The 11,662-nt window shown below is 49.1% G+C and overlaps 1 long non-coding RNA gene across 1 annotated transcript; it reads right to left on the reverse strand.

The window, feature by feature from the left end:
• Positions 1-2,955: 2,955 nt before the first annotated feature.
• On the reverse strand, positions 2,956-11,324 carry LOC123332500. The gene is made up of 2 exons (XR_006549273.2): positions 10,367-11,324; positions 2,956-9,273 (listed from the first exon to the last, which is right to left on the reverse strand). It is a non-coding gene; the product is annotated as an uncharacterized LOC123332500 (long non-coding RNA).
• Positions 11,325-11,662: the final 338 nt, after the last annotated feature.

The raw sequence follows: 11,662 nt of genomic DNA on the forward strand, positions 1-11,662 counted from the left end.
TGGAAAATTCCATGGGCAGAGGAGCCTGGCGGGCTACAGTCCACGGGGTCGCAAAGAGTTGGACATGACTGAGCACATCGAGTGAAGTAAGTCAGAAAGAGAAAAACAAATATCATATGTCAGTGCATATATGTGGAATCTAGAAAAATAGTACAGATGAACCTATCTGCGGGATAGGAATAGAGACACAGACATACAGGAGGGACATGTGGATGAAAGTGGGAAGGGGAGGCTGGGATGAACTGGGAGATTAGAACTGATGTATGCGCATTACCACATGTGAACTGGATAGCTAGTGGGAAGCTGCTCTATAGCACAGGGAACTCAGCGTGGTGCCCTGTGATGACCTAGCTGGGTGGGAGGGAGGTCCAAGAGAGGGGATATGGAGCCGATTTGTTCTGTTGTACACCAGAAACTAACACAAGATTGTAAAGCAATTACACTCCAATAACAAAGCTACAAAAAAAGGTCATCTAGAATTTTGAATTGTTGTTGTTTTGTTGCTAAGTTGTGTCTGACTCTTTTGTGACCCCATGGACTGTAGTCCCTAGGCTCTTCTGTCCATGGGATTTCTCAGGCAAGAATATTGGAGTGGGTTGCCATTTTTTTCTCCAGGGGGTCTTCCCAACCCAGGTATCTCCTGCAATGGCATGCGGATTCTTTACTACTGAGCCACCTGGGAAGCCCCAGAATTATGAATTACCGTTTGCCTATAGTGATGCTCGATGAAAGCAATATTTAGAGAAATCAAGACACCTATCTACCTTCTTAACTGACTCTTCCCTTATCAATCACAGTGAAGGCCCACGGTTCTCCAAACAGCCTGGAACTTGTTAGAAATGCAAATTCTTGCTTCCCTCCCCAAACCGGGCAAATCAGACGCTCAGAAGTGAAGCTTCAGAGGTGTGGTTTAACAAGGCCTCCAGGTGAATTTTATTTTTGCTGAATTCTGAGAACTGCTGGCTTCATCTTGATCTTGACTCCCTTGAGAATCACCTGAGGCACCTTTAAACTATTCAGCGCCTGGACCTCACCCCAAACCAATTAAATCTGCCTATTGAGGGAAGAGGCTTTTTTTTGTTAAATTTTCCTAGGTGACTCATGTATAGCCAGGGCCAAGGGACAAAGATGGAGCCCATGGTTATGTAAAAGGAGTCTTAACTCATGCTCATCTCTTAGCTCCCTTTTGTGAGTAGGTGCTTGCCTCTACTACCTTGAGATTTTTGAAACTGTCTCTGAGATTCTCCCTACCTTTGACAAGCTCTTTGCTGCTAAACTGATCCTTCTCAGCAAAGGAAAACCCAACCCATCCATGGAAACAGCAGCTGTGAGCAGTAGCAGAAAGTTGCCATGTACCTCCTTCCCAGCATGGAATTCCTGGTAACCGATCTTTGCTTTCTCTAAAGACAAGTTTTCATGGTCCATTTTGCGAGCACGCCCTCCTCCCCTCCTCTAGCCTGAATCACTGGCAATCAGAAGAGCCAGATGTTGCTTGGGTTAAAAGCAGATGTTATTGTTAAACGCCAAGATCCTTCTCCATCCCAACTCGGGATCTTGCCCGCTCATTGGCATCTTTTTCTGTCTCGCAAATGAGTTCTGTTTCCCTACTGGGGGAACACGGCTGCAGGCAGCTTTAGGATTTCCTCATTTTCATAGTGGAGAAGGCAATGGCAACCCTCTCCAGTACTCTTGCCTGGAAAATCCCACAGATGGAGGAGCCTGGTAGGCTGCAGTCCATGGGGTCGAGAAGAGTTGGACATGACTGAGCGACTTCCCTTTCACTTTTCACTTTCTGCATTGGAGAAGGAAATGGCAACTCACTGCAGTGTTCTTGCCTGGAGAATCCCAGGGACGGCGGAGCCTGGTGGGCTGCCATCTATGCTGCTGCTAAGTCACTTCAGTTGTGTCCGACTCTGTGTGACCCCATAGATGGCAGCTCACCAGGCTCCGCCATCCCTGGGATTCTCCAGGCAAGAACACTGGAGTGGGTTTCCATTTCCTTCTCCAATGCATGAAAGTGAAAAGTGAAAGTGAAGTCGCTCAGTCGTGTCCGACCCTCAGCAACCCCATGGACTGCAGCCTACCAGGCTCCTCCATCCATGGGATTTTCCAGGCAGGAGTACTGGAGTGGGGTGCCATTGCCTTCTCTGGGCTGCCATCTATGGGGTTGCACAAAGTCGGACATGACTGAAGTGACTTAGCAGCAGCAGCAGCAGCATTTTCATAGAGACCCAAGAGGAAAGAGGGTGCCTGTCACCAGGTCTTAGTGTGGAAGATCCCGGATAGTCTTCTCATGGTTTCAACACGGCTAAAAAGCCAGGACTGGCTCACTCCCAGGAGCTGGTCCGTGACCAGGTTATAGAGAAGGTGCGCTGGAAGACACACCCAAAGCTGTTATAGGTCAGTAAAACCTTTAACCCCTTTTAGGTCGATCTGTTTTGCATAGTTGAGTCAATACATGTGTTTTCCTATGCAGACAGACGCTTCCTTATAAAGGTCAAGCTTCCCAAAGCTTTAAGCTATATCACCATACAGAAAGCCTGTTCAACAAGACCATTTTAAGAGGACAGGGAAGTGGGGGAGGGGCTCAGAACCATGTCATTTGAAGAACTGTTGGAAACCAGGATGTTTAACAAGGAGCAGAGAAGACTGGAGGCACCAGCTGCCTCGTGTTAATATTCAGACTCTTCAGGCAAGAGAATGTTAACTAGTTCTGCATGGCTTCCCAGGCAAAATGATTCCCTAACTGGCCACAGCTTGAGGTCCGAATTCCTTGACATGCAGTCGAAGACCTGCTTCCGCTTTCCAGAGCCTTCCCTGATCTCATCTCTGGGTTCCAAAGGAAGGCAGTGTCAAGGGAATACTGAATGAATAACTCTTGTTAAAGGCGCAAGACGATGATTCAGACAACTTCTTGGTAGATACTGAGCTCAACTCCAACAAAGACAAAGATGATTGAGGGTCTTAAAGGAGAACAGAGAGGGGACACTATGGGGAAGCAGGAAGGGCCATTTTGAATATGGATTTTGGCCATATTGCATTTTCTGGGGGAATCTGGGCATGGCTTCTGGGGAAGCCAGGCGCAAGTTTGGTCCAGTTTCTTAAGCACAGTGTTTGGGCAAGTCCTTGGTGCCTCGTGGGAGTTCATAGTTCATTGTAGGAACAGGAAGTGAGGGTCCTGGGGGACGGCAGGGGAAATTGGGGATGTCACCTCTGCCTAGCGTGGTGCCCAGTAGCAATATCTGATGGATGGGAAAGTGAATGTGTGCAATCATGGTCTCTCATCACCCACCCAGAGAGAGCACTCCTATCAGGGCTGGATTCAACCAGCCTGGACTCAACATGTCAAAGTGTTTACAGTCCGTACGGTGGTGTTTTAGAGGCAAAGAGACACAATGCAAAGAACCTGGGCTAGATGGATTTCCGTTCTTGCCAGGTTGTTATATGTGCAACTTGGAATAAGCTCGTTAACCTTGCTGAGTTTGCATTTTCTCAGCTCTCAGAAGGGAGTAATGGCGATGTCCAGCTATTGGGGTTGATGGAGGAATAAATGAGATTTCACAGACCAGGCATCTAGTCCACTCTAGGTAAGACGCTTGAAGAAACTTACTTTCCTCTTCCCCTAAATGGTTGTAATCATTTTGTCCTGTTCCGTCTGAAAATGTGAGTTGTTGTCCAAGTGTTTTGGAAGACAGAGTGAATGTCTCAGCTGCACGATGTCATTTATAATGAAAAACTCAATAAAGGCTCCGCTTTTTGGTGAGCAGGATTTCTGAGGTCACTCAGGTCCACGAGGCCGCGTTAGACATCCGTCTCTCTTCATCTGGACCCTCAGAGCAGGGTTTCCCCAAGAGGGAGCCATGTGACCAGGGTCACCTGAGGATCACAGTCAAGCCTGACGTCCAGATCTCTAGTTCCTCCTCAGAGTCTGGGCATCTGGGTGTGAACCAGCTCCCTGCAGCGATCTTTCTGTGCACTGAATTTTGGGTTGCAGGATGAGGCTCAACATTGTCCATCGGGGCAAGGGTATCCTCTATCACCCAGAGCTTCAAAGCCTTGCCAGATCCATGGTGTGGCATCTTCCTGAGGTCATGACCCTCTCCAACCTCGGGCTTCCCTCCTCTTGACCTCTGTAGACTTCAGTTTCCCCGTTTGCTAAATGATAAGAAAAACACTGCATTTTTGTCCTGTGGAGTCACCAACTGGTTCCAGTTTGCCCACTGAAAGTCCTGAGTGGGCCCACCATAAGGCTTGATCACCCTACTCAGCACATAACAGGTTCTTGTGAAATGCTGGTCCCATTTCCTCTGTGTAAGATTGCAGCAGGGGTGGAGATGACATTCATAAACATTTGCTTCTCAAGCATGGCACCTGATCCAGAGAGCTTGCTAGAAATACAGAGCCTCACTCTGTCCCTGACCTACTGATTTGGATCAATTACATCTCAGAGGATGCCAGGCAACTCATTTATCCACATTTGCAAGTCTGAGAAGGGCTGGCTTGGTATTCCACAAATGGTAGTTCTTTTTACCCAGTCCCCCGACAGAGCTTCTTAACAAAACAAGAGCTTCTTAAGCAAAGCATAACCCATCTAGATTTCCTTAAAGTCCTAGTCACTCAGTCCTCTCTGACTCTTTGTGATCTCGTGAACTGTAGCCCACCAGGCTCCTCTGTCCATGGAATTCTCCAGGCAAGAATAACGGAGTGGGTTGCCATTTCCTCCTCCAGATCTTCCAGACCCAGGGATGGAACCCAGATCTCCCACATTGCAGGTAGATCCTTTACCATCTGAGCCACCAGGGAAGCCCCAGATTTCCTTAAGGAACAGTCTAAAACCAACTTCAAAGACCCGGGCCCTGGGGCTGAGGCTTTCACTCCTGTAAGTTTCTAGGAAAGAGCTGTAAGCTGAGAGTGGAACCAAGGAAAGTTCTAGAATTATGGGGTTCCACACCATAAGCTGAGGTAGACTTGATTTAGTCCTGCTGGGTACTTTGGGCAGCCTCACTCAGCAGACTCAACCTCGTCAATACTTCCAGGTACTGGAGTCAGGGAGCTCACCCAAGTTACTCCCACCGACTCTGATACTCGGGCGGGGTGAGTCATTGATTCAGCCTGAACCAGTTGTGATGGTTCAGCTGGCAGAACAGCCTATGGTCCTGGCAAAGGGGGCTGATTGGTGACAGCCCCCGAGGGGTGACGGGCCACTGGCGGGACACAGGATGTTCCCACCAGGCCCTCCAGGGTCCACTGGCCTCATTAAAACCTGGCCCCTTTCAATGCCCAACCTGCTGGGGGTGGCCATTCAATTTCCTTTATCCTCGGAGGCAGTGCCCTGGCTGGCTTCACTGAATTAGCCCTGCGGGGCTCAGAGGGAACACTTCAGATAGAGCCCTCCCAGATGAACTTGTAACATTTAATTACGGAAGCTGGGCTATCACAATGTTTAAAGCCATTTACAAAGCCTGGGAGCTACGGAGCCTTCCTACTCCTGTGTCCAGGGAGGCCAGGGCAGCCTGTAGATCATTAGCCGCTGAGAAAAATCTCAGTTTGCATATTAAGGTCAGGAAATTATCCTTTCGATTTCCTCACTAAATGGCCAATGTATTCATCTTGTGAAGAAAGAGCAATTCTGAGACGCCAAGAGGAAGCAAAGACCTCCAGAAGCCATTGCTCCAGGTTCCCATCTCTAAGCAGCTTGACAAATTCAATTGCCAGATAAAGGCCAAGGGCACAACGGAGACAAAAACTCTCGTCATTAAGGAACTCCTAAATGAATACGGCAACAGACATAAGTGCCTAGGAATAAGTGCAGGATAGAGGGGGAAATTAACACAAGCTTTGGGGGTATTCCTGGAAGGCTTCCCAGAAGAGGTGTCCCTTCCTTGGGGTTTTGAAGAATAAAGAGGAGTCATTCTTGAAAGTGAAGGAGTGGGTGGGCATGAGCCAATACAAGACATTTCAGAAAGGACCCTGCTAGTTCTGCAACCTGTAGGAACAAAGTTTCTTCTGTCCAACTTGCTTCTCTCTCTGGAAGATTCTCTCCTGCTTTGCTCTCTGTGGGGCTGGAGAACTGGTCAGTACCTATTCCTTAAAACCTTCATATTATAAACTCCTCAAGGTCTTCCTTTAGATTTCCAGCAGCATCTGAAAGGGCTGAGCCCATCCTAGCAGAGCTCATAATTGAATCTGCAAGCACAGCTGGAACCCTTCACCACCTGGTTTCCAGGCCCTCTCCCAGCTGAGCCAACTTGCGCCCAAATTCTAAACCTTCCGAAGTATGACCTTTTTTCCCCATCAATTTAATCCTCATAGAGTTAAGAGAATGAGGCAGGATGAGTGGATTTATGGCCTTCAATGAATTTCAAGATGAATAAGAACAATCACAATTCAAGTCAAATTTCTGGCCAAGGATTTGATCCCTTTCAAGTAAAGAGTGGGCTTGCCCTGCCCGCAGCCACGGCAGCTCCTTAATGGGAATTTAAATGCTAGAAGCCAAGCGTCTGAAGCAAACATGTGGGGAAAGCCGCCACCTTTGAAGCTAATTTTGTGACAGCTTTTTCACCGCAGCGCCTTGGGAGACCATACACAGCTTGTAGTTACTCACGAAAGCTAGAAAAGGTCCTCCTTTTAGACCCAGCTCTACTAAACCGGGGCTTCCCAGGTGGCCCAGTGGTAAAGAATCCGCCTGCAATGCAGAAGACATGGGTTTGATCCCTGGGTCAGGAAGGTCCCCTGGAGGAGGAAAGGGCAACCCACTCCAGTATTCTTGCCTGGGAAATCCCATGAACAGAGGAGCCTGGCGGGCTACAGTCTATGGAGTCATAAAAGAGTCGGACACGACTGAGCGACTAAACGAACAGCAACTGCCGCAATTGCCTGCATTCACCACCTTCTCCCCCAGCTCCCTCTGCCCCTCTGGGTGAATCAGCTATTTTCCCATGACCCAGAGGAGGATAAATGAGGGGTCCAGGGGGTCAATGATTTGCCTGTAGTTGGTTAGAAAAAATTAAATAGCTGCCAGACCCTGAGCCCTGCAGTGAAGGGGGCTGGAAGACGTTTTACTGATGATCTGTACACGGGAGCTGGTCCTGCCTCCTTGCCCGCACATCTGGAGGGAAGAGAAACAAGAGCCCAGTCCTCGGGAGCCTCCAGGTTCAAAAGGAATCAATGGTCAACAGGGAAGACAAGAGCCCCTGCCTCAAATGCAGGTCCTCCCCTCTGGATACCTAGGGAGGCTCCCTTTGGGGATGGAGGTACAGAGGGCACAGCATTTAAGGAGGTGACAGAGGATGAGAAGTTTGGATGACATCATCAACTCAATGATGGTGAAGGACAGGGAAGCCTGGCGTGCTGCAGTACATGGGGTTGCAAACAGCTGGACACACCTGAATGACTGAACTACTTTACTCCCTCTTAGGGGCTGCATTTTCCTTGCACGACCTTGACAATAAGTGCCTCCTTACATGCCCTGGAGGGGTGGGGGCCTTTTGCCCCTCCCCTTCTGCTAAAGGCTACTCTGAGTTGGGGGAAGGGAGTGGTTTCCAGATGCAAGAACAGTCTCTTCTTTGAGATGCATAAGGCTGTTCTCACCTCAATACACCAATAAAGAAGTGACTCCCGGCACAAGTAACCTCCCCTCCGTGATGGACCTGACCCTCTCACGGCGTCTCACACCATCTTTCTCCCCCAGCCTGCCACCCCAGCCCCTTCTTCAGTCTCAGCTGGCGACTCTGCGTCTTTTTACATCGAGTGCAACTCATCAGGAGTTGGGAAGGAGGAAGGGAAGACTCAGGTCCTGCGGGAGGAAGCCTGGGTGGTGACGCCCTCCATCCCAGGCACCCACCCCTGGGCACTGGGTGGTGCCCGGAACCCCAGCCCATCTCGACAGCCTTGGTGCCTGCACCTCTCAGGGGCAGGGTTCAGTGGTCCAGCCCTCCCCCTGCCCACCATGCTGAGCATGGACGCCAGATGGGTATTCAGAAAACACGTGCTCTCACACCTCGGGAGTTACAGTCTGAACCCCCAAGACAGCAACTTCTCTCTGAGGTGTCGGTGGAATGAAACCAAGTCTCTGCCAAACCTCCTTTTCTGGCAGGATGTACGAGAAAATCCAAAGGAGGGGGTCCTTCCTGTGCACAGGGGAGGGCTTGGCGGGGGGCGGGAAGGTCTGGTCTGGTCAGCTCAGGCCACCTGGACCTGAGCCACTGAAGATGCCCCAGAGGTGCAGTGCCCAGCACCCTGATAACCTCGACTTCCTGGCTCCCTGCCTTCCTCGGGGGGGCGACTTGGAGTGGGATGAGGAGAGGCATCTGTCAGCGATGACTCCGCGTCAGCTCGAAGACACGCACTCCCTCTGGAGCTTGGGCAGAGTAGAGCCTCGCGGCGTCGTGAATGTCTGGCGTCTGGCGTGCTATGGCTGTTCCTTGGCTTCAAGGTGCCTGCCAGGAACAGAGTGAGGACTGGTGAGCTGAGAAGGTGCAAGATTGCAACCGCGCCTCCATTTCTCCTGCCTTCCTGTATCCTCACGCTTTGCAGCTCCTATCAAGAGATGAAGTCTACCTCCCACCTGCATTGGTTTCCCAGGGCTGCTGTAAAAAAAAAAAAAAAAAAAAATTAGACCACAGACTGGGTGGCTTAAACAACAGAATTTATTCTCTTGTGGTTCTGGAGACTGGAAGTCCACAGTCAAGGTATCAGCAGGTCCATGCTCCCTCCGAAAGCTCTAGGAGACAATTCATTCCTTGCTTCAGGTGGATGCCATTAGCCTTTGGTTTCCTTGCTTATAGCTGCCTCACCTTGACCTCTGCCTCCAACTTTACAGGTCTTTCCCACCGGGTCTGTCTCTGTGTCTTTTCTTCTTCTAATAAGAACTCCAGTCATTGGATTGAGTGTGTTAGTCACTCAGTCGTGTCTGACTCTTTGCAACCCCATGGACTGTAGCCCGCCAGGCTCCTCTGTCCATGAGATTCTCCAGGCAAGAATACTGGAGTGGGTTGCCATTTCCTCCTCCAGGGGATCTTCCCAACCCAGGGATGGAACCAGGTCTATGGCATTGCAGGTAGGCGCTTTACTGTATGAGCCACCCAAGGAAGCCCCACTGGATTGAGCACTCACCCCAAATTCAGGATGATCTTATCTGTAGCTTTAATTACACCCGAATGAAATCCTACTTTCACATAAGGTCACACTCTGAAGTTCCAAGAGGACGTGAATTTTGGAGGAATGTTATCCAACCACCCCTTGAGTCTGATCTGCCCTTGTGTCTTGCTCTGGCTGGTAGAACAAGGTGGAAGTGACAATGTTTATATGTAAGGCTGTAAAGCTTTTGCTCTTGCCCTCTGAACCTTGAGACCACCTGAGGACAAGCTCATGGAAGATGAAACAGCATGGTGAGGGGGTCCCCATCAAGCCATCCCAGTGGCCGGGCTGAGGACACTCTGAGCCAGACAGCTCCTGGCTCAGCTACCCAGCTGACCTCCTGAGCTCACAGACGTCTGGTCCACATCAGTGAAGGCTCCAGACCAGCTGAGCCCAGCCCTGCAAAATCAAGACTAAATACATAGTTATCATTTTAAGCCACCAAGTTTGAGGTTATTGGTTATACAGCAACAGGTGACTGAGTCCCAAGATGTGATTGGCTCCAGGTCAAGGTGGGGAAGGTGATATCATTTCTGGGGGGCTGCTGAGTGTAACAAAAACTGGTGGCTTAAGATCTGGACCAACCACTAGTGACCTGGCGACCTGGACATCTTCTGAGCCACCCTCAGAAATGGTAACTGATGTTACTGAATCCACCAGTGCATTCACACCACACACCTCGCAGCATCCCCCTGCAGTTCGCTGAATGTGGAGCCACGCACGCGGTGGTGCCTGTTCAAGGTATGGAGGTGACCGTGGGGATCATAGCAAAAACCAGGGTCAGGGGCACCTAGATTCAGGGGAAAGAAATGAGTCATTGCCCACCAGCCTCTCAGGAAAGGTCTAATCCTTCCATGCCCCAAAGTCACGTGGACACGGAGAGGCTGCCAGTGTGAAATCCCAGAGATGGAACCCCCCACCTGGCCGGGGCCACCAATTAAGAGCCCAAGAGCCAGACATCAGCGGGAACCTTGAACATGCTGGCTGAAATTAATCACTTGCCTTGCAAGGGCATTTATTTTCTCCTTTATACCTGGAGAGAAATGGGCCGTGAACTGGAAATTTCCAGCGCAGTAGGCTGAACTTTTTGTCTGAATGGGAACAACTTTCTTTTAAAGTGCAACCATTTGCTCTGTTCAACTCCACCATTAAAGGACAATGGCCAATTTTCTGTGGACCTGGGATGTCGGTTTTGCCTAAAGAGTGAGCGAGCAGGTAATTTACTAACCTGGCTGCGATTGCCCGTGAAAACAGGTTATTTAACAGGATTTAAATACTGTGCTCTCAAGCTCAACAGCAGTGAGGAGGCAGCTGGAGAATTGGAGCCGTGTCTTTCCCTCCCAGTTCTTAATGATTGAAGACGGGAAAATTTGGAGTGATCGATTAGAGACATGCAGAAAGAGACAAGACAGAATCAGGGTCAAAGAGATGGGCGGGATGACCCCAATCAAGAGAGGGTATCTGCTCTTTTTAAAGTGATATTAAAACAGGTGTGTGTTCATTCAATCACTTATCCACCAATTTCATTCAACAAGTGATTTTGTTAAGGGATCTGCTGAGCTCAAGGCTCTCACATTGGTATTAAACCAAAGCAGGTGCTGATCTTTGTGGGCTTCCTGGAAGAGGCATTTGGAGGCAATACTTAACCTAATTTGTAACACTTCTGCCAGTTGTTCCTTAGCATCCTCCTCCCCTCTTCCCCTGAACTTGTGACTTGTTAAATGAAGGAATGAATAGAGTATGGAATTAGTGCCAGGAAGTCGTTTCCTCCGTTAACTGACTGTAATCTCAGGTTATTGTATAGGCTTAGTTTTCCCATCTACAAAATGGTAATCATTATACCCAACTCCAGCGATCATCTGCAGAATTAAAGAAAAATGTGGGTAGATCTTCCGGCACAATACCAAGCACATGTGAGATAAACACGAGTGTCAGTTTCCCTCTCTTCCCAATCGACCTTTGCCAGGCTATACTGCTCTCTAAAATCTGCCCAGGAGTTTGTTTCTTCCAGAAAGCTTACTTCCACCTAAAAGTTGCTGAATTAGGGGTGGCTCTGCCCTTAATTGCCAACATCTGCTGGATCATCGGAAAAGCAAGAGAGTTCCAGAAAAACATCTATTTCTGCTTTATTGACTATGCTAAAGCCTTTGTGTGGATCACAATAAACGGTGGAAAATTCTGAAAGACATGGGAATACCAGACCACCTGACCTGCCTCTTGAGAAACCTATATGCAGGTCAGGAAGCAACAGTTAGAACTGGACATGGAACAACAGACTGGTTCCAAATAGGAAAGGGAGTATATCAAGGCTGTATATTGTCACCCTGTTTATTTAACTTCTATGCAGAGTACATCATAAGAAACTCTGGGCTGGAAGAAGCACAAGCTGGAATCAAGATTGCTGGGAGAAATATCAATAACCTCAGATATGCAGATGACACCACCCTTATGGCAGAAAGTGAAGAGGAACTCAAAAGCCTCTTGATGAAAGTGAAAGAGGAGAGTGAAAAAGTTGGCTTAAAGC

This window comes from Bubalus bubalis, chromosome 3, assembly GCF_019923935.1.
Source record: "Bubalus bubalis isolate 160015118507 breed Murrah chromosome 3, NDDB_SH_1, whole genome shotgun sequence".
Lineage (NCBI taxonomy): Eukaryota > Metazoa > Chordata > Mammalia > Artiodactyla > Bovidae > Bubalus > Bubalus bubalis.